The 21,618-nt window shown below is 38.7% G+C and overlaps 1 protein-coding gene and 1 long non-coding RNA gene across 3 annotated transcripts in view; one reads left to right on the top strand and one right to left on the bottom strand.

Moving 5' to 3' along the window:
- The window catches only part of LOC110292383, a 5,094-nt gene extending 3,331 nt beyond the window's left edge, over positions 1-1,763 (bottom strand). Inside the window, exons 1-2 of the long non-coding RNA XR_002377711.1 lie at positions 1,573-1,763; positions 611-756 (exon numbers count right to left, since the gene is read on the bottom strand). This is a non-coding gene — a long non-coding RNA (uncharacterized LOC110292383). The remainder of the gene's footprint in view (positions 1-610; positions 757-1,572) is intronic.
- Nkain3 (sodium/potassium transporting ATPase interacting 3) overlaps positions 1-21,618 on the top strand; it is a 617,618-nt gene that overhangs the window by 417,859 nt on the left and 178,141 nt on the right. The gene's annotated exons all lie outside the window — the stretch shown is intronic.

The raw sequence follows: 21,618 nt of genomic DNA, 5'->3' as shown, positions 1-21,618 counted from the left end.
ACCCCAGAGCTCTTGACTCTAGCTGCATATGTATCAAAAGATGGCCTAGTCGGCCATCACTGGAAAGAGAGGCCCATTGGACAAGCAAACTTTATATGCCCCAGTACAGGGGATCGCCATGGCCAAAAACATGGGAATGGGTGGGTAGGGAAGTGGTGGGGGGAGGGTATGGGGGACTTTTGGGATAGCATTGGAAATGTAATTGAAGAAAATATGTAATAAAAAATATAATAAAAAAAGAAAAAAAAAGAAACAAAACCAAAAAAAAAACTTCATTTTAAACCTATGGACAAAGGACTTATGTTATTTTAAATTTGTATTCATGTTACATAAAATAACAGCTGCAACTGGGTACAAATTTCTGCTGTTTGCACAGTCTCTCATACTTTTTATGTGCTGTTATATCTCCTTCACTAGTGTTGTGAGGAAAATAAGTTTTCAAAGAAATTATAATTCATTTCTTTCTAGGAACCTGTGTTTGAAGTTATTTGGATAACTTGATAGGGTTTGCAAATGCTCTTTCTCAGCCGGCTTAGTCTGCTTTTCATTTTTAATGATGTAATTTCCCACACTGGTTAACTAGAAAGGGAAAGCATTTACTTTGGCTTACAGTTCTCATCCAGTGTCAGGCTGCATCTGGTGGTTGGTTTCTTGGTGGGAAAGTTCCCAAAAGAAACAGAACATCAGATGGTGAGAGAGACAGGAGAGCAAAGGAACTCAGGGTGTCTTGGAGAGGCTGAAAGAGAATCATCCATCCTGTGGGAAGAAAATGAGAGAATGTGGGAGGGGGCAGGTATCCTATATAATATTCCACCTTGAACTTAATCGAGCTCTGTGAAGCCAGCATCAATCCCTTTATGAGCGTGAATGACAAGCTATATAGAAATTGTTGCATCTCCAAACTTGCTGCTATGGTAAAGTCCTTCAAGGGCAGTGCACCATCCCTTTAAGGAGGCTGCTATTTTGCAGTCAGTCAACTGGCCCTTTGCTCCTCTGCCCAGAACACAGGCACTTCCTCCTTCTTCCATTCATCAATCTGATTTCTCCTCTCTCCCTGCTCCTTGTCTTCTGGTTTAAAGGATCTGCCAGTGAATATTGCTTGTGTGCATTGTCGTTTAAAGCAGACATAGAATCCTGACAGTCCAGGTTTCAGTGGTGACATGCTTGATCCCTAGTGACTCCACTTTATAAAAGTGGACCCTTTAGGACTTTTCACCCAACTGTGTGTCAGAAGAGCACATCTTAAAGAATATTCAGAAAATCCTGTTAGTGATGCCACTTTAAATCACACACCTAGAATTCCTATACCCTATCAGAATCTCTTTCTTAAATCTTTCGAACTTGAATATTTTATTTATTTGATTGTAATGTGTGTTTCAATCCTTAACTCAGATGATTGACTTACCACCAGAGGAGGTCTGTCTATTCCCTGAGGAAAATTAAAACATTAGATTTTAATTTCCTCAGCTATAGCTAAGTAAAGCTCATTGACATTTTACAGTATTCAGAAAACCAACGTCAAAGGATAAAAAAACAAAAAACCAGAGGTACAATGGATTGAACAGGACACACCAGCTGGACAATAGCACTAGTCACAGGACCTGTGTGCCAAGTAAGCACTTCCTGTCTCCACACATTCACCAGCAGCTACAATGTCAGGGGCAGAAAGTAACGAGGCAGGCACTTGTCCCTCAAAGAAAGAAGAAATGTCACTCTCCCTCTGTGAATAGATGTGGTTGTTTGCAGTGTCTCTCTTGAAAGCTTCATTCTCTGAAGTACAAGCTGTGAAGCCAAGGCAGATGCACAAGCTGGGAAGCTTTCCAAAGTCATCATAGAGAAGCAGGGGGTGCTCAGCATTAGTGCCTCCATCTCTCAGCCTCAGTCAGCCTGGCTGGCAGCAATGAAAAGTAGACAGTTGCCCAGAGGCTCGGAAGGTAGGAGCTGAGCATCCTGACAGACACATCTAGCCAGTTTCTCAGTTTGCAGTACTGATCAAGTTTCCCCTGACAGCTGCACACATTCACACAAGCAAAATGTTCCACTGCTGAGATGACAGCTTGAGTTTGTCCGGATAAACGATACCCTGGGAACACACACAGTCTCAGATGAGCCTCACTGCACCACAGTTCCATGGGAGAGATGCCTGAGCAATTGCCTCTGCTACTGATTCCAGCAGAGGTGGAGGGAGACACTGTGTGTGTTAACTGCTTCACCAATTTCTGTTGCATTCCCTGACACTCCAGATCCTGAGAAAGTAAGGAATAAATTATGCAGACAATGTGTCCCCTTGATAGAATGCAGGGGGATAACAGGTGCACCATCCTCGCCATCTACAACAAAACATTTGCATATCTTAGGGGTTTCTTTAGCTTCAAGAGTGTAATTCGATACTTTTTCTTGTAAGAAGTCTTCGCAGCTGAGTGCCAATGTTGTTTCTGTATCTTATGTTACCAGTGATCTCCTCCTTTGTGCAGGTGATTCTGATAGTGAAGTGGGTGACCCTGTAGAGAGGCTGGCAGACAAGAAGTGTGGGTGGTCTTAAGCACCGGTTTAGAGATTTAACCCAGGAGAATGAGATGTTTCGTCTCATGACAACTATTCCAAAGTAAAGGCTTTGAGAGCCTACAGAGTAGTGGAAGATGAGGCTGAGTATAATGCTGGTACCCTTGCTTGTGTAGTAGCAAGAATTAAATGGCATGATTCTTTGACTCTTTCCTCTGGATTTCTCATTGTTCCAAGATTTCAAAGCATTTTAATATCATGCTAGGAGTCTGCTCTTGCTGCTGGCTTTGGTTTTTGTTTTTTTACCCAAGTGGGAAAAGAAATGTACTTGAGAATGTTAAATTCTAAAATTTTGAACAAAGATCCTTGAAATCTCATCTTGATTCTCATTTACATAAACCTCCAGTTCTATCTGCACACCGAGGCATGTGGCATGCCACCCTCCCCACGCATGCAATATTGGTTCTATTCTTTACAAGTCATTTCCACTTCTTTCTACTTATATATAGTTGGCGACATTTCTACTTATACTTGGGTCCCTGCTTTTCCTTTATGCATCTTTGATCACAAACATTATTTTACCCTTATTTCTACACCCCTATAACTGGACTTTGAATATCTCTCTCAAGAGATGGAATCTGTTTTCCAGTTCTTGAATATTATCTGTTTTCTTAACCCACTACAGGCAACAGAAGCATACTGCGGTACTCCCTCTCTCTGAGTCTAGGCTTCAAGTGGCCATGAGAGCTTCTACTCTGTCTTAGACACAGTGTTTGTGACAAAACCCATAGTGAACTGTTAGAAAATGTCAGACCAAAGACGGGGAGTGGATAAAGGGCATATAGCACACGTGTGAAGACAGGCCTTTGAGTCCCCAGAACATGGATCTGCTGTAGGAGTGTGTGTTTGTTATCCTAGAGCACCAACATTAGACTGGGAGCAGAGAGAAGAGAATCCTGCATACACACTGTCTGTTGGGTGTTCAGCTTCTGCTCACCCGGCCTGTGGCCAGATGTGTACTTTTCATTGCAGCCAGCTATACGGGCTGTCTTAGTCTGGATTTCAATTCCTGGAAAAAACATCATGACCAAGAAGTTGGGGAGGAAAGGGTTTGTTCAGCTTACAATTACACACTGCTGTTCATCACCAAGGAAATCAGGACTGGAACTCAAGCAGGTCAGAAAGCAGGAGCTGATGCAGAGGCCATGGAGGGATGTTCTTTACTGGCTTGCTTCCCCTGGCTTGCTCAGCCTGCTCTCTTACAGAACCCAAGACTACCAGCCCAGAGATGGTCCCACCCACAAGGGGCCTTTCCCCCTTGATCACTAATTGAAAAAATGCCTTACAGCTGGATCTCATGGAGGCATTTCCTCAACTGAAGCTCCTTTCTCTGTGATAACTCCATCCTGTGTTAAGTTGACACACAAAACTAGCCAGTACATGGGCTGAGTCTAAGACAGAAACTTCTCATGAGACTTCCCATCCCACACTAAAGAATCAGTGCTTTGTTCAGTTAAAGGAAAGCAGAGTTATATCAAAGAGATATCTGTACTCAACACTAACTTATGCTCTCATCATCTGTGACCTCCGTGGTAACTTCTCTGCCCTGGTTTGCTTGTTTTGCTGACATTTAGCTCTCGGTTTTCTTTATTTGCTTTTGCCTGCCATCCCTTAATGTTAGTCCATCCTACCTTCTTCTGTTGGCATCCCAACAGGCCTGCATTCTTCATTTAGAAATTCCTTCTTAGTCAAATTTATCTGGTTACTTGTTAGCTGTGATGTCATTCTGATGGCTTCTGTACCTCTGATCTTGGAGAGTCTCTGCCTAGCATGGGCTTGGTGATCTAAGTGAATCCCGTGTGTGTGTGTGTGTGTGTGTGTGTGTGTGTGTGAATCATACAGGAGTACTGTATTTACAATATTTATACTCTTCCATCTCCTTATCTATTCTTTTATAATTATTGTTATATGTATATGTGTATATGTATCTCATTTAATATTGCTCTTTTGTGCATGTGATTAGGAATGACTACTTGGGATTGAATAGCCTATTGGGAGCTCAGCCCTGGAAAAGACTGATTCTCTCTCTCAGCAGTCATGGACTTCCTGTAGCTATTCATGTAGGTGGTGAGGCCTTGTGAAATATCTACATTGGCATATTGATTTGTGATGCCATTGTCATGCCCTTTTAAGGTAACAATATCATTGAGATTTCTTGGGTATAGCTTTGTTGGGAGCACAAAGGTCCTTGTACCACAGATATCCAAGGAAACTAGGAATGTTAAGAAGCAAACATTAATTAGAAGATGGCCTAGTTGGCCATCAGTGGAAAGAGAGGCCCATTGGTGGTGTAAACTTTATATGCCTCAGTATAGGGGAATGCCAGGGCCAAAAAGTGGGAGTGGGTGGGTAGGGGAGTGGGTGGGGGAGGATATGGGGGACTTTTGGGATAGCACTGGAAATGTAAATGAAGAAAATACCTAATAAAAAAACCCTGGTATTTTGAAAAAAAAAAAGAAGAAGCAAACATGATTGTCCTTTCAAAAGAAAGGGCATACAACCAGTTCTTCTATCCAGAAATCTCAGAATTGGACATGATTAGTAACTTGGTTATCTACATTATCTTTTAGGCCAGGCTATTTCAAGTTCTTACAAATTTACTGGATTTGGCTAGTGATTAAAAATGACTCTTCCATTACCTGTAGAGTCAGAGGCTCCTCCAAGCTCTCATAATCAGTACCAGAGGTGGCTAATAGCCTAAATGACCTCTAAATATCTGTATGACTGAGAGCAGGCCTAATTCTTCCCTAGGCCTTTAAGCTAATACAAGTATCCTATCTCTAGAACCCATCTTCTTAAAAGAAATGACATGGACACTAAAGTTAAATTCAATGTAATTATACCTCCTTGAGCTCCAGGATTTAATTACACCATAAAACCTTTTCCAAATTGTACTGTGTTTAAATATGCTGGCAATAAACTGCCTGTCATCAGACTGTCTAGAACAGGGGTTCTCAGTATGTGGGTCACAATCCCTTTCTGGGTCAAATGACCCTTTAACAGGGGTCACATATCAGATAATCTGCATATCAGATTCTCTGCATAATTAGATATTTACATTACAATTATAAAATAGATGCAAAATAATTTACTGTTGCTTACTGTGACACATGAAACTGTATTAAAAGGTCATAGCATTAGAAAGGTTGGAACCACTGCTCTAGAAGTTTGAGACACCCTGACTAATTTGGGCTGAACCAATGCTTTATTCTCACCTCTTTGGAGTTCATTCCCTTTCTGCCATGATGCTTGCAGGGACCACACACACAGTTTCCCTATCATAATTAGAACTTACTATCTCCCAGCAGGCATCTTGATTCTCTGGTTCTTCCCATCTTCTGCCCTCTCTTTCACTATGTTCCCTGAGCCTTAGGCTAGTGATTACATTTAATTGTACAACTGAGATGGGGCATTCAAAGGTCACTTATTCTCTGCATATTGAGCAGTTGTGGATTTCTATGATAATCTGCATCTGCTATTAAAAAAAAAAGTAGATTCCTTGAGAATGGTGAGAGCAATGTATCTGTGGGTATAAAGATAAGCATTTATATTATAGTTAAAATTATACTGTCTTATGAAAGTGTCAATATTAGGTTCTTCCTACTAGGGTCACAGACCCTACATAGTAGGTCTCTGACCTCTCCAGGCTTGGGTAGTTTGCTGCATTTACAGTACCAGGCATGCAATCCTTTTTATCAAATGAACTCAATGTGTACTTAGTTAGCTGTTGGTTATACTTGCGATAATAGTGCCACTAGTTCCCCATTGTAGATGTCTTTGCAGACTGGCCAGTTTTTGAGGTTTGTACATTTTATAGTTTCATAGGACTATTGATTGTTTTCCTTCTTCCTTGACAGCTTTCCTAGCACCTTCCAATGTTGTGAGAGTTCATTTTCAGGGAGATTCTACCACAGAAATACTTGCTTGCCCCTGGGCATTGCTGCTCTAGCCACAATAGGTACAAAACAGAATGAGCCTAGATATCCTTCAAGTAATGAATAATGAAAATATGGCACATATGCAGAGTGGAATTCTATCCTGATGGAAATAAAAATGGAATTATGAAATGTGCAGATCAGTGGATGGGACTGGACAATAATCTACCAGGAGATGCAGCCCACACTCAGGAAGACAAATACTCCATGCTTTCCCTTATATGTGGAGCCCTGCTCCAAATCTTTACATTTCCGCTTATAGGCTGAAGTCACCATAGAAACCAGGAAAGTGGAAAGAGACAATGCTGCAAGGGGGTGGGGAGAAAGAGTGTTAATATAGTAGTAGGACACGGGTATTAGAAAGGAAAAGGAGGAAAATGGGAGACCCTAACTATGGAGCAGGAAGGGAGATAAAGACCACAAAGGACAGTTGAAATGCAATAGCAAAAATATCATTCTATAAGCCTACTTAAAATACATATATATGTATGTGCATTTAGATACACATATAGCTATACAGGTATATGTGTGAATATATATGTATATATGTGTATGTAAGTATATGAATATATATGTACATGTGTGTGCATATATAGTTTAAATGAAATTATGCCATATTGGGTGATAACACACCCCTCAACAGCCACAAAGGAAGAAATATCCTGTGCCAGGAATGGCAGACCTCTCTTAAGAGTTGTTGTTTAGGAGAGTCCAAGGAATCCCAAAACAATATAGATTGCTGCCATTGCCATGGGTTGAAGGTGGGATCCTATTACTGCAGATACCACACACATTAGTCAAAGGACTTGTGGATGTGTGATCTCAAAGGGTAGAGCAATGAAACCTTCCAGTGTGACTTTTGACTCTCTACACAGGCATGATTTTGTGGTCAGATAATATCCAGTATTTCTCCATGGTAACCAGAGTGCTTAGTTTAGTCTTGTTCTTGATTTTTTGCTCCCAAATTAATTGCGTTTTTCCTGTATGTCTGAAGTCGGTGCATATAATAAATGCTAACTTTGTATAACCTACAACAACCTTGAGAAAATTTTCTTTAAGCAGATTTTTTCCAGAAAATATTATTTGGAAATTAATAAAAGGCAAATAAAATCACAACTAGTTTATTGAAGCATGAGGAAGTGGCCCTAAAGAAACTAAATTAATTACATTATAAACCCAAAACTAAAAGAAAGAAGTAAGCCTACAATGTATAGAAATGCAAGATCAGTATTCTCTGGGAAAAAGAAAATGCCACTTATACAGAAATATACACATCATAAGCTGGATCTGACCATTATAGGAAAGAGAAAAAAAAAAGGTGTATAAATTGAAAAAAAAATGGATTCAAAACCTTGTTCAAGTTGTTGAATATCATTCTCAATTTTGACAAACATGCTTTATGTTATAAGTTGCAGTTGAGGGTTTCCTTTGTATCTCCCTGTGCTCAGCTGTGCTCCTGGACTACACTGATATCTCTTTCTGAATCTCTTACTGTCATTTTGACCCACCCAGTCACTGATCAGAACATCTTCCAGGGTCACCTTCCTAAAACCTAGGATTATCCCATTGGTTCCATTGGCCATGGAACAGGGGTTGACTTCAACCTTGTTAGCCTACTCTCATGCCTCAAGCTCTCTGAACAACCCACCCTTCCTTCAGAGCTCACATTCTATGTTCTTACAATATTGGAACAGTGAGAGATTATCTACCTTGCAATTTTTCCTATTTCAAGATCCCTATAAATATTTTTCTCTCTGCCTAAAAATATCTTTGTCCATCTGTCTCCTTTACACATATTTCATGACAATTCCTGTTGGGCTTCCTGTCTGTCACACTGGGGTGCCCAAGTGCCTCCAGGGAGCTGTTCAGGGGAGGCAAAAACAAAGTCCACAATAGGGTTCCCAGCCTATGTTTCCCTGGGTGAGAATCAGCAGGATATGGGACAGATATGGGGTTTCTTGTCTCCTTTGTATCCAGATGGTACTGAGTTACTACTGGAAGTTGTGATAAGGGTCACACTTCCCCTTGCTGCATTTATATGAGGCAAAAAGTGAAAGGCAGAGTCCCAGAATGGGGGCTGAATCCAGTTTGGTTCCAAGTGAACACCCAGAGTACTTAGGGGCTGAAAGAGAGGACTTCTGGAGATTTAGGCAGGACTCTTTATGATAAAGGCCTCCCCAGCATTGATCTTTGATGAAGAACATAGTCCTTGCTTGTCCAAACTGCTTTATTTGATGGTAGATGTGAATGTCTACATCCTTCTCAGGGTGAACCAGGAAATAAATACCTTTTGCTGAAAGGAATGCCCAGACAGAGAAGCTCATTGGGACCTATCTAGGTACTTCATTACCATGGAAAACTCAGGTTTTCATGCTGCTTGACCAATTGTTATGGTTCTCTCCGTGGAGTTTCATGGTTATGTGACCCAGATCAGATATTTTGGCAAGGAGTTGGCCTGCTCTTCTCAATTCTGAGATTCTGTAGTGCTTGGAGCTGCTCACCCTTATCAGTCCTTTTGTCTGGTGGCATGGTCCACTTGCCCCACAATTTCCTCTTCCTGGAAAACTTTCCTGGTCTTTCCTTAAGTAGCCTTTACCTTCCTTCTTTTAGTTGCTAACACACTTTGTAGATGCAGATAGAGTTTGAGTAGCCATGCCGCATCTAAGTCATTTAGTGACATTGTTTCTGTGCCACATGTAAACTGTCATTTCTACATGTGAAAGCCCAAATTGTATTTACCTTTACTTGACTGGCACTGGGCACAGTATATAATACCAAAGAATGGTTCAGGACTCTCTCTTACATGAATGATAAAGCACAGCTTCAAGAAGGTAAGCGCAAACACAGCACAGAAAAGGAACTGAAGATATAGCTACGTACAAGGGAAAATCAGAAAGGTACTCAGATAATCAGGCTGGTGAAAATTGCAATGAGACAGAATAGGAAATTGACAATTGAGTCAAGAGTATTGGTCATCTGTAAAAGTGGAATCAGCAAAGGCTCAAACACATAAGAACAGTTTATGACAAATTCAAACTTAAGCCCAGAACCAAGGGTGAAGAATTTTACTACATGGCCTTGAGGAGCTTGATATGGTATGATACTATTTCTTGAGAGACAGAGACTGAAAGAGTACAAGGCTACTATGAGCTATATAAAGACATTCTATACATGATTACACTGTACTCTATAATCAGTTCTAAAGACAGAAGTCAGGACCCAATTGATCCTCTGTTGTGATTGGCTTTGAGATATATGTGTGTGTGTATATATATATATATATATATATATATATATATATATGCTCACAGTTCGCTTCTGCATACCTCCTATTCCACTATCAAGCAGTAACAAGCCATTGCTATTGCCCACTGGGTCCTGATCACCTGCTTTTTGACACTGTGTTGCAAGTCACACCTACTTCTCTGTCATCAGTCTCCTGGGACAATCTGCCTCATGGCCTTGGCTAGTTCTAATTCCCTCTTTCACATTTTCCTAGTGGCTGTCTTCATCCTCTTTCATAAGTCCTTGTTCAGGTATTGTTATCTTAGTAAGAACATCTCTATCACATCCTGTAGAAAACGTCAACCTTACTCCACACTATTTCGATGAATAGTGTTTGCTCCTTTCCTACATACTTCATCATTTGTTTATTCACTTTGCTTGCTTCTGTTATTTCCCACAGCCTTTAGAAACTCCTGCCTGCTGTATCATCTGCTGCTTATGGGAAAGCATGTGTGTGTTTTCTGCACACTGGTGCATCTCTAGTACCCAAAATATTGCCAAGGACATGTTCTGTTCTCAGCAAAATGTTTTGGGCAAATGAACCAAAATGTGTTTGCCTAGATGGACAATGACTTAAAGTGATTAATGGATTATTTTATTTTTCACTTTTCTAAGAGGTATAATTTATATGTGAGAGCATCCTATAGCTAGACAAGCAGGATATTTCCATTCCTAAAAATTTACTCAAAATTACACTTAAGAGAGGCATGATGCAAAATAATATATAGAAAGGCAAAGTATAAAAGAATTAAAGCTGAATATCAAAGCCAATAAATTACTAATTGGATCTCAACCATTTTAATGTTATTAAAATAATACACATTACAAAAATAATTCTTTAAAAAACAAGTTATGTAGTAAAAATGATTTCTCTAAATTTGGTACAAAATAACAAATTTAGTAAATAGGTAAGTGGAAATGGATTAAAAATGAAAAATATACATTGTAAAAATGAGGAGAAAAACTTTTCATTTTTCACACAGCAGTACAAGATGTCTAATGTTAGTATGAAAATGCCATTCAAAGATAAAGAAAGACCCAAATATATGTCCCTTAAATCCCACCTGTGAATTACAGTCTTCACTCTGTCTGTAAAGAATGTATTTCATTCCATCCATGGGCTTAGCCTATCACAGGCTGCATGAAGGCAAAAGTGTTTGTACATTTCCTGAGTTCAACTTTCTCCATTGGCTGCAACATTATTTCTCTTCTGGCAGACGGACAGAGTGACAGCCGGAATTGAACAGAACCTCCAGCTTGGTCACTGCACCAAGGGAACTTTAAAGTCCTCCCATTTCTAGTGATTTACCTCTCTCTCTCTCTCTCTCTCTCTCTCTCTCTCTCTCTCTCTCTCTCTCTCTCTCTCTCTCTCTANATGGTTTGGGACTACCTCATAAATAAAGCAAAGTTTAAAAAAGTAAGGGCAAATATAGCACAGAAAAGGAACTTAATATTATATATATATATATATATATATGTCCCAAAGCATATAGGAAGCCACAGTCAATGCTGAAAGTTGGGCCACTGATCTCTGACATCAGAGACAAGGTGATACTTGAAGCTTTATGAAGTAGTGATGTGTTTTGCAGCACCTTAGTATGATTGGCTCCAATATGGGAGGCATTTTAACAGATTATTTATATGGGTGTAAGTATCTTATATTTTACACATATATAAATGTATATTAGGAAGCTAGGTTGTTAACTTTTTTCCAATTTTAATAAAATTTGACTAAATCTTAATCTAAGTTAAATATTTAAATGGATTACTGTGCAATAACACCTGAAGTACATTTTTCAAAAGACTATGTTGAACTGTTCTGTTAAGCGTCCCTTAAATAATGGTTGGGAATTTCTCCTTAAAGGTCACTCACTATAGTAGATGAAGATGACTTAAACCAGGATTAAAAGCTCTAGGTGAGTGCACAGTGAGTTTCTCCAACTCGGAGTTAATGACTTGCTATTCCCTGAAGATTCCCTATCTAAAGGCAACATGCACCATCTTGTAGAGCTAAGATCCCATAAAGGAACTGGATTCACTCCCCATTCCTAATGAGAAGAGAATGATACCAACAGTAATTCTAATTACGCCTCGATTTAAGAGCTCATTTCTTTTTAGGAGCTAAATGGAAGGTCTACATCCGTGGCATAATTTATATAGAATGTGTGCTTTGATAAGGGTAATAGTATAGGTCAGTGTGAGTAGAACCACAGATGATTAGAAATCTGGATTTTTTTGTTTGTTTGTTTTTTCTTTCTGTTGTTTTCTATCTAATCCCTTTTGCTTTCTATTCCCATGGGTTTCTTAATGGAACATAAATTATACATATAGAATCTGACATACTGGAGAATGATGCAGAGCCTTGGAGTATAGATTTTAAGAAATTTAAAGCTTTCACTAGGGGTGTCCTAGTCCTTTACCAGGATGTTACCTGACTGTTGCAATGTGAGATAGATTCATTTCCAAGGTACCTTACAAAAGTATGAGTCAGTATTTCTGTGTCATAGCCTTTGTTATACTTTTTGTTCTAAGAAAAGCCAAAGCACATGTATAGATAAGCAAGAACAGGCATTTTTAAGGCTCATCCTGTTGGCTAGAAAGTAAATAGAAGAGCCCTGACTTGAATTTGCACAGTTCAGTAAAATGGTAGATGCTCACGGTTCGCTTCTGCATACCTCCTATTCCACTATCAAGCAGTAACAAGCCATTGCTATTGCCCACTGGGTCCTGATCACCTGCTTTTTGACACTGTGTTGCAAGTCACACCTACTTCTCTGTCATCAGTCTCCTGGGACAATCTGCCTCATGGCCTTGGCTAGTTCTAATTCCCTCTTTCACATTTTCCTAGTGGCTGTCTTCATCCTCTTTCATAAGTCCTTGTTCAGGTATTGTTATCTTAGTAAGAACATCTCTATCACATCCTGTAGAAAACGTCAACCTTACTCCACACTATTTCGATGAATAGTGTTTGCTCCTTTCCTACATACTTCATCATTTGTTTATTCACTTTGCTTGCTTCTGTTATTTCCCACAGCCTTTAGAAACTCCTGCCTGCTGTATCATCTGCTGCTTATGGGAAAGCATGTGTGTGTTTTCTGCACACTGGTGCATCTCTAGTACCCAAAATATTGCCAAGGACATGTTCTGTTCTCAGCAAAATGTTTTGGGCAAATGAACCAAAATGTGTTTGCCTAGATGGACAATGACTTAAAGTGATTAATGGATTATTTTATTTTTCACTTTTCTAAGAGGTATAATTTATATGTGAGAGCATCCTATAGCTAGACAAGCAGGATATTTCCATTCCTAAAAATTTACTCAAAATTACACTTAAGAGAGGCATGATGCAAAATAATATATAGAAAGGCAAAGTATAAAAGAATTAAAGCTGAATATCAAAGCCAATAAATTACTAATTGGATCTCAACCATTTTAATGTTATTAAAATAATACACATTACAAAAATAATTCTTTAAAAAACAAGTTATGTAGTAAAAATGATTTCTCTAAATTTGGTACAAAATAACAAATTTAGTAAATAGGTAAGTGGAAATGGATTAAAAATGAAAAATATACATTGTAAAAATGAGGAGAAAAACTTTTCATTTTTCACACAGCAGTACAAGATGTCTAATGTTAGTATGAAAATGCCATTCAAAGATAAAGAAAGACCCAAATATATGTCCCTTAAATCCCACCTGTGAATTACAGTCTTCACTCTGTCTGTAAAGAATGTATTTCATTCCATCCATGGGCTTAGCCTATCACAGGCTGCATGAAGGCAAAAGTGTTTGTACATTTCCTGAGTTCAACTTTCTCCATTGGCTGCAACATTATTTCTCTTCTGGCAGACGGACAGAGTGACAGCCGGAATTGAACAGAACCTCCAGCTTGGTCACTGCACCAAGGGAACTTTAAAGTCCTCCCATTTCTAGTGATTTACCTCTCTCTCTCTCTCTCTCTCTCTCTCTCTCTCTCTCTCTCTCTCTCTCTCTCTCTCTCTCTCTAATTCTTTGTCTCTCCCCCCCTCTCTTTCTCTCTTCTTTAAAAACTCTTTTATTGGTTCTTTAAGAATTCCATCTATTGTGTTTTGATCATATTCACCTCACCTCTAACTCCTCCCAGATATACCCTCCCTTTGTTACATGTCTAACATGCGTTCTTCATAGAGTGTTGTCAACTTCTGAGGGGTTATACTCTTAAAAGTGTCTTTTTCTCTCAGGGCTCTCTATTTTGTCGATAATCCCTTGGCTTGTGCTGAGATTTTGTTCCCACATACCCTCTCCATGTTGGGATTTAGTCTGACTCAGGCTTGCACAGGTGTTTAACATGCTGTCACAAGTAATATGAGCACACTATTTTGACATGTCTAGAAGATCCACTACTGTTGACTTTTTTTTTTTAACTTATTCATTTTACATCCTACTCATTGGCCCCACTCCTGGTCACTCCCTCCCACAATCCTTCCCACATACCCCCTCTTCTTCTCTGAGTGGGTGGTAGCCCCCTGGGTGTTCCACTCACCCTAGCACATCAAGTCTGTGAGGTTAGGCACATCCTCTCCCACTGAGGCCAGACAAGGCAACCAGCTAGAAGAACATATCCCATCTGTAGGTAACAGCTTTGGGGAAAGCTCCCCACTCCAGTTGTTTGGGACCCACATGAAGACCAAGCTGCATATCTACAACACGTGTGTGGAGATGCCTGGGTCCATCCAGCCCATGTATGTTCTTTGGTTGGTTGGTTAAGTCTCTGAAACCCCCAAGGACCTCTGATGGTCAACCTGTGGAGTTCCTATGCCTTAAGGATCTGAAGTCTTGAGCACATCTGTACTTTTGAAAGCTATATAAACTTGTGCCAAGCTGTTCCTAGCAAGTTTAATTCCTAGTATATTCTACACTGTGTTCATTGAAGTCCAGACCTGAAACTTCCCAGTCTATAGAGCAGCTGGATTTTAGCCTATGCACAGCTTCCCTAAGTACAACTGGATTCAGCATATTCACTAATCAGGTAATTAGTGTCAAGTATAAATTTGAGGGAACTTTCCATTCATTTAAGAAATTTAATTGGAGAAATGCTGAGAGGGACAGTTGAGGAGAAGAGACCCTGAGGCAATCCACCAGCAATCTCCCTGCTGATTGGCATCCAGTTATTAATAAGCTACATTGAGTTGGAGTGTCTTAGACAGTAATTGAGTCATTTACCTGTTGTTGAAATTACATGCTTTACTATTTAACAAGTAAGAATATTGTCTCAATTGTTGTCAATTTAAAAACTAGTGCCAGAAAATCGTTTCTTTATATTATTCTCTTGCTAAACCCATCACAGAAAAAAAAGAATCCTGACATATTATTATCATTAGATATGATGGCTTTCTTGTGACCTTCCTAGGGAATAGTTATGCATCACCTCTTATGAACTTACTTTGAAATTTGATTCACAATGCATATCAAGTTTGCTTTTTTCCTGCTGAATTTTTGAAAACGAAGGAGTTAACATGAGAAAACTACACAAAAGGTCACCAGAAAAGGTCAAATAGGTTCAAGGAAATTAGTGCAATACGCTCCATGATTATAAAGCACACCACTAGAGTTCTCTGTAATTATGCTTTTCATTCTAAGCCAATTATATTAAGAACCCATATTCAACTATGAATGATGACCAATTAAAAACATCTTTAAATAGCATTGCCCTTCAAAATGAAATTAATGTTAACGAAATATGATGCTTTTGATGTTGTGAAAAAACAGGATAAAATTATTACTACTGTGTTTAATTGAGGGAACCTGCATACCTAATACTTCTAAGTATCTTGTTTTCCCTCTCATTTACTTTTATCATTTCTTTGGCAGAAGAGAAGAATGGAAATTAAGCCTCATGCCTCAAAAATTACATATACCCTTCCTTTCATCATGTTTTATTCCACATTTCCAGTCTTCTGGTATCATGAAAGGAAGATCCATAATCTTGGTGGTTCTTAATATTATTGTGGTTCTGATTAGTCTTACACTATGCACTTTGTGATAAAATAACATGAAAAGGTGATATTATACTATTTCATGTTACTCAAACATATCTGGTATTTTCAACTTTAAGCCCAGGTAACTTAAGGATTATTACTTAGAACCTGACTTAGTCAATGTTCTATTTCTATGAAGAGACACCGAAAACCAGGGAATCATAAAATAAAGCATTTAACCTGGGTCCTTGCTCAAAGTTCCAGAAATTAATCCATTATTATTGTGGTGAGGCGTGAAGGGCATGGTGGCACTCAGAAAGACATGTATTAGAGAAGTAACTGAAGAGTTCTACATGCTGATGCACAGGCATAGATAGATAGATAGATAGATAGATAGATAGATAGATAGATAGATAGATAGATAGATAGATAGATAGATAAACTTGACCTGGAGTGGGTGTTTGAACCGTCATAGCCCATGGCCAATGACATCCTTCCTTCAACAGGGCCATACCTACTCCAAAAAGATCACACCTCCTAATCTTTATAATTCAAACAGTTCCATTCTCTTATGACTAAGCTTTAAAATATCTGAGCCTATCGGGCCATTCATATTCAAATCACCACAGAAGCCTAGTAATTTTTAAAGAATATTACTTTAAAGAGCTCACTTATGCAGTTGGCTAGTGGTGATCATGACATTAGAGTGATTGTACATTGTTACTTTCATAGGCAGTGTCTCTACTATGACAATGGACAACTCAAGGAATGTGGATGTGGGAGGTCATCTCAAGCTTGTTTTGGTTTGTTTATTTAACTTGGATTGCTAATTCAAACTGGTAGTGGCTAAAAGATAGAGGCAAGAGAGTCTGTAGGTCATGACCCAATTCAAACACAAGTGTTTTGGGTCAGCTTGTTAAAACTCTCAGCATTAAAGTTTCCTAGGCTTAAAAAAAATAGAGAAACAACACTTTCCATTCATTGCATAGAGCTAATTGCACTCAATTATGAACTGTGAAATCAGTGCAGGTTTCTAGAAATATAATCTCTCTCCATATGTCCTTCTAATTCCATCAGAATGATTAATCTAGAAGATATATATTACCTAAATATTGAACTACATATTAATCAATTTTGTCAAAGAAAGTTTAGGTACAAAACCAACAAATCCTATTTTTTTAAAAAAATTCAACACGTGGTCTTGAGCACAAATTGTATTTATGGTTTTAAAAAATAAATTTATCTTGAGGAACACATTTTTTCCAAATAATTTCATTTTGTTCAACACCCATAGTGTGAGGTGAGACCTTCTCCCATATATGAAAAATATAAAATACATCATCACTGGACCACATTTTCTAAGCTGAGAAATATGACAATTATACAATTATCTCCCATCCGCTTACTTTATGAACCTGAACTGTGCATTGGCACCCTGAGCCAGAAACAAATTATTTCCAAATATTATGCTTGCATTTTGATCCTTTAGCTTAGCCATAAATATTATATATAGCTAGTCTTTTATCCTATAAACCCACCTGTCCTTGATAAAAAGTAAATGATTTTGGTGAAGGTCACCATTAAATCCAGCCAGACTTATCTTTTTATAAATCCCTCTGCATTGCTTAGATAGTTAGCTTTTTTATCACTGTGCAGTAACCACTTTGGCCCCAGAATCTTTTCTCTCAATCTGATTCATATCACTGTCACCATAATGCAATAAATGTTAGGATTTGGCCATCTGGGCTTTTTAAAACATGGCAGCCAACCATGTTTGAAGGAGTGCTCAGCTTGGTGTAGAACCTGGTGTTCACCTTTGAATGCATGCTGCCAACCATTTGTCATAAATGCACAGTCTGTATCCTGGAGTATATAGTGGTGAAGTATGCATTTGTCATGCTTCTTAAATCTCAGTTAGAAAAATATCAAATTCAGTCATTTCCTATTTTATGGGTTATGGAAACATAAGGGCCTTGAAATGGACAGGAAACTAAAAAGTCTGGCAGCCATTTAAATGTGAGCCAAGGAGACTCCTCACAGCCCCAGGACTGACTGTTGCTCCTATTCTTGGCGTGTGTTGAAATCAAAGCAAAATGCAGTTTGGGCTATACAGCAAAGTAGAGACTGCAGAACTCTACACATACAACTGCAGCAGAGTAGTATGTGCAAAAGTGAAGCAAAGAATATAATTTTCTGTCTAGGCTGTTCCCAAGAGCTTTGTTCAAAACCACCCCTGCTATCATCAATTCAAAATAGGCCATAGTGAGAAATGCATTTACAATTCCAGATCTCTAAAGTTCTGGAGAAGCTGGGATGCCTTAAGGCTTCAGCACAGCCTGCTTGAAGCTTTTTCACGTATGTCCATTTGGATCCGACAGTCCGAATGCAATTCCAAAACTCCAATATAGCAATCACACTGTCAAAGTACTTGTCCCATGGGATCCTCACCCACCAAGATGCAGGGTGTGGAACCCCAGCACAGAATCTTATTAATTACCTAAGGAGACCCTATCGGCTAACAGCAGGCACATGTGCCTGTGAGTGAGGAATGTCTTAATTCTTCTTTGTTTGATTCTGTGCCTTACACATCTGTCTCAATGCCCAAATTATAGGTTTCTGCCACAGTGTCTTCACACTTGAACATTTGTAGGCAAATAGTGAAAGTCAAGTAAATGCTCTATCACATAAAATCAAGCAGTTTTCAGTTCTGACATGACTGAGTACGTCCATTAACATTAGAATGTATCCGTATTTTATATTTGATGTGAATATACTTCATACCCAGGATTTGTGGATGGTGTTATCCTAAAAAACCTTCGTTTAAATGCATAATCTTGTACTTTTAAAAAAAATGGGAAGAGACCAAAGAGATCAAACAAATAGTTGATTATTATGATCTCAAAAATTAGATGGGTACACCAATAGTATTTTGTAGAAAGGCAAACATTCTTCGGAAAAATTTGTTTTCCTACTTAATTAATTAATAAATAGTTTTATTGTGTAACCAAGGACAAGCACTGATGAATAAGCAAAGCATCATTTTTGTGACATTCTCCTTTTTACACATTTGAATCTTGCCATTTCAGAACCAGAGCTGGGTGTTTGTTTGTTTTATTTCTAGATAGAGGCTAGGGATATCGACCAGTTGCTAAGTGCTTATTGTGCCAGCTTGAGGACCTCGCTAAGATTCCCAGCAAACTAGTGGAAAGCTAGTTAGAATATGCACTCCTGTAATACCACCACAGGGGTGGAGGTGGTGGCTGGGGGTGAGGAGTGGGGTGCAGAGACAGGAGTCCTGGAGCTTACTCACAACCAGTCTAGCTAAGCACTGAGGTCTTGATTCAGTGAGTCTATCTCTAAATAATAAGATGGAGAGCAACTGAGGAAGACATGTGACATCAAGCTCTGCACCCCCACACACACCTACAAACATGCACACGGTTGCTTTTTCTCCATGTGATTTTAAAGTTATTTGAAATTGTTCTGTCATGAAACCTGATGCATGCTTAGCATAATTTAGGATTTTCTTTCCAAACTTCTGTTTGGGGAGATTGTTTTGCCACACTTCATTTTGATGCTCAGGTTAAATTTTGATTATTCTTTTAGAAGAATTAATATCCTACATCAAATCAATTCTATCTTAAGTGAGGCCATATAATTACAGATGAATTTAACTGATGGGGAGCTTGGCTTACTGGACTGATTCAGACTGTCAGCATTAATTATTGCCTCCATTTGCACCAATATTTCATTATGTGGCATCCTAAGAATGAGCAGCATCAGTGTAATGTGTTCCAAAGCAGCTCATTATGGGGGTGGGGCGTAAGAGAATTGGGGTGTGGTTCCACGGCAGCAGCACTAAGTAATAGCTCCTATTCTCCAAGCATTACATACATTTGTTACTTTAATTTATTGCAAATAGATTATCCAAAGCCAGTTGGCTAAGTAATGCAATTATTTAATCTCATGATATATAATGTCTTAAGCATCTGTCATTAGGTGTCTTATGAAGCAAATTCTCAATTTAATTTTAAAAATATAATTTTATAATTTGGGCTTTGAAGGTCACCAGACCATTTCAGCAAAACAGTCATTAAATATGGATTTTCTAACACTTCTAAATTAATGTTTTGTTTACATGTTAATATTTTCATATCCTAAAAGCCACATTATCCTCAAATTTTCTCTTCATGGAATCATTTTCAATAAAATATTTATTTTTAATTATGTGAAAAGTGTAGGCTTAGATTTTTCAAAACCTATTTTATTAAGAATTTTTAAATATTTCAACCTTCCTTCTAACCCACTGACCACTGATAGGGGAAAACCATGGTTATTAGGAAAATAGTGTTGTGCAGTTATTTAATAGTTGTTACTTGGGGGTGATTCTACTCTTTATTGTCAGGATACCAGCAGTCCAGTTTAATAACAAACACTAAACATGAATCAGTATTGGCAACTTGATCCAACAGAAACAGCAAGGCTCTGCTGAATTGGCATGAGTCAGCAGAAGCGGCCTGAATCAGCTTGAGTACCACAAGAAGGTCTTTGGAATTTTTCACTGTATGAAAAAATAACCAACAAAGACCAGCAAAGAAGTGAAGACCAGTGAGGTGTTGCATGGCAACAGCATCTTCTAACTGTGGTGCTCCATTGATATTCTTTTTAAATGGACCCTCTCAAGTGCCTGTTTTCAGCAAATCATCACATTCCCTCTCCCAAGACAGCTTCCAGAAAAACATTATGTGATACAACTGAGTTTTTAAAGAAACCAGAACTTCCTACTTCAGAGAAGAGGGTTCAGGGGGGTTGTGCATATGCATGTGAGAATTGAAAAATTCCAGAAAAGTGTGTCAACTCTCCTGCAGCTTGGAAGCGTGAGGCGGTTGTGAGCTGTCCAATGTAGGTTCTGGAAACAGAACTCTGGTCCTCTAGAGGAGCAGGAAGCATTCTTAACTATTGATTCATCACTACTGTTCCTTTTCATTGAATCTTAACCTTGCTTGATAGAATATTGCTCTCTGCTTTCTTCAGATTTGAGAGTTAGCTGTTTTTCTCTCACAGAAAGTGATCATTTGTCTAAGTACTTAATGTGTTTGTCTTTGTTGTGGTCTCTATCCTTGGTCACAGTGGCTTTATTTAAATGTCTAACAATCTTAGAAGCTAGGTGAGGAAGTAGTCTTAATGTTTGTCATTTTCTGGGTGCTATGGCTTCTTCACACAAGATGATAGACATGACTTGACACTTCTAAAGACAGACCCCTAGTCTCCTACTTGTGAGTGGCCTTTGTCTCTTCAAATTTGTGTGGTTTTTTTTTTCTTGAAACTCTTACTTACAGTTGAGTGAATATGAAGAGGGAACCAAAATAGCTCTTTTTGGTTTAAGTCCCATCCTGATAGAGTATTCTCATATTTCTGCATAGCCTTAGCAGGTAAGCACAACTAGAAAGGATATTAATCAAATGTCCTGGAAGCTTCAGCCCTGTTGGCTCGCTGTGATAGTATTTAAAAGATGCTATATGGGATACCAGAAGAGAAAAATCATCAACAGTTTTACTCAGCTGTGAACCCTGTACACTAAAATAACAAAGGACTGGCAGGATATTCCCATTAGTACAATGATACACAAATATTATAGGGATAAGCAGCCACTTTATTTTAATGTTTTACATTTTTAATTTTTTAATTAGGTATTTATTTCATTTATATTTCCAATTCTATGCAAAAAGTCCCCCACACGCTCCCCCACCCACCCACTCCCACTTCTTGGCCCCGGCGTTCCCCTGTACTGAGGCAGATAAAGTTTGCACGACCAATGGGCCTCTCTTTCCACTGATGGCCGACTAGGCCATCTTCTGATTCATATGCAGCTAGAGA

This window comes from Mus caroli, chromosome 4, assembly GCF_900094665.2.
Source record: "Mus caroli chromosome 4, CAROLI_EIJ_v1.1, whole genome shotgun sequence".
Classification (NCBI taxonomy): domain Eukaryota; kingdom Metazoa; phylum Chordata; class Mammalia; order Rodentia; family Muridae; genus Mus; species Mus caroli.
Note: the sequence above shows the minus strand (reverse complement) of the source record. Positions and strands in the feature narration are given on the sequence as shown.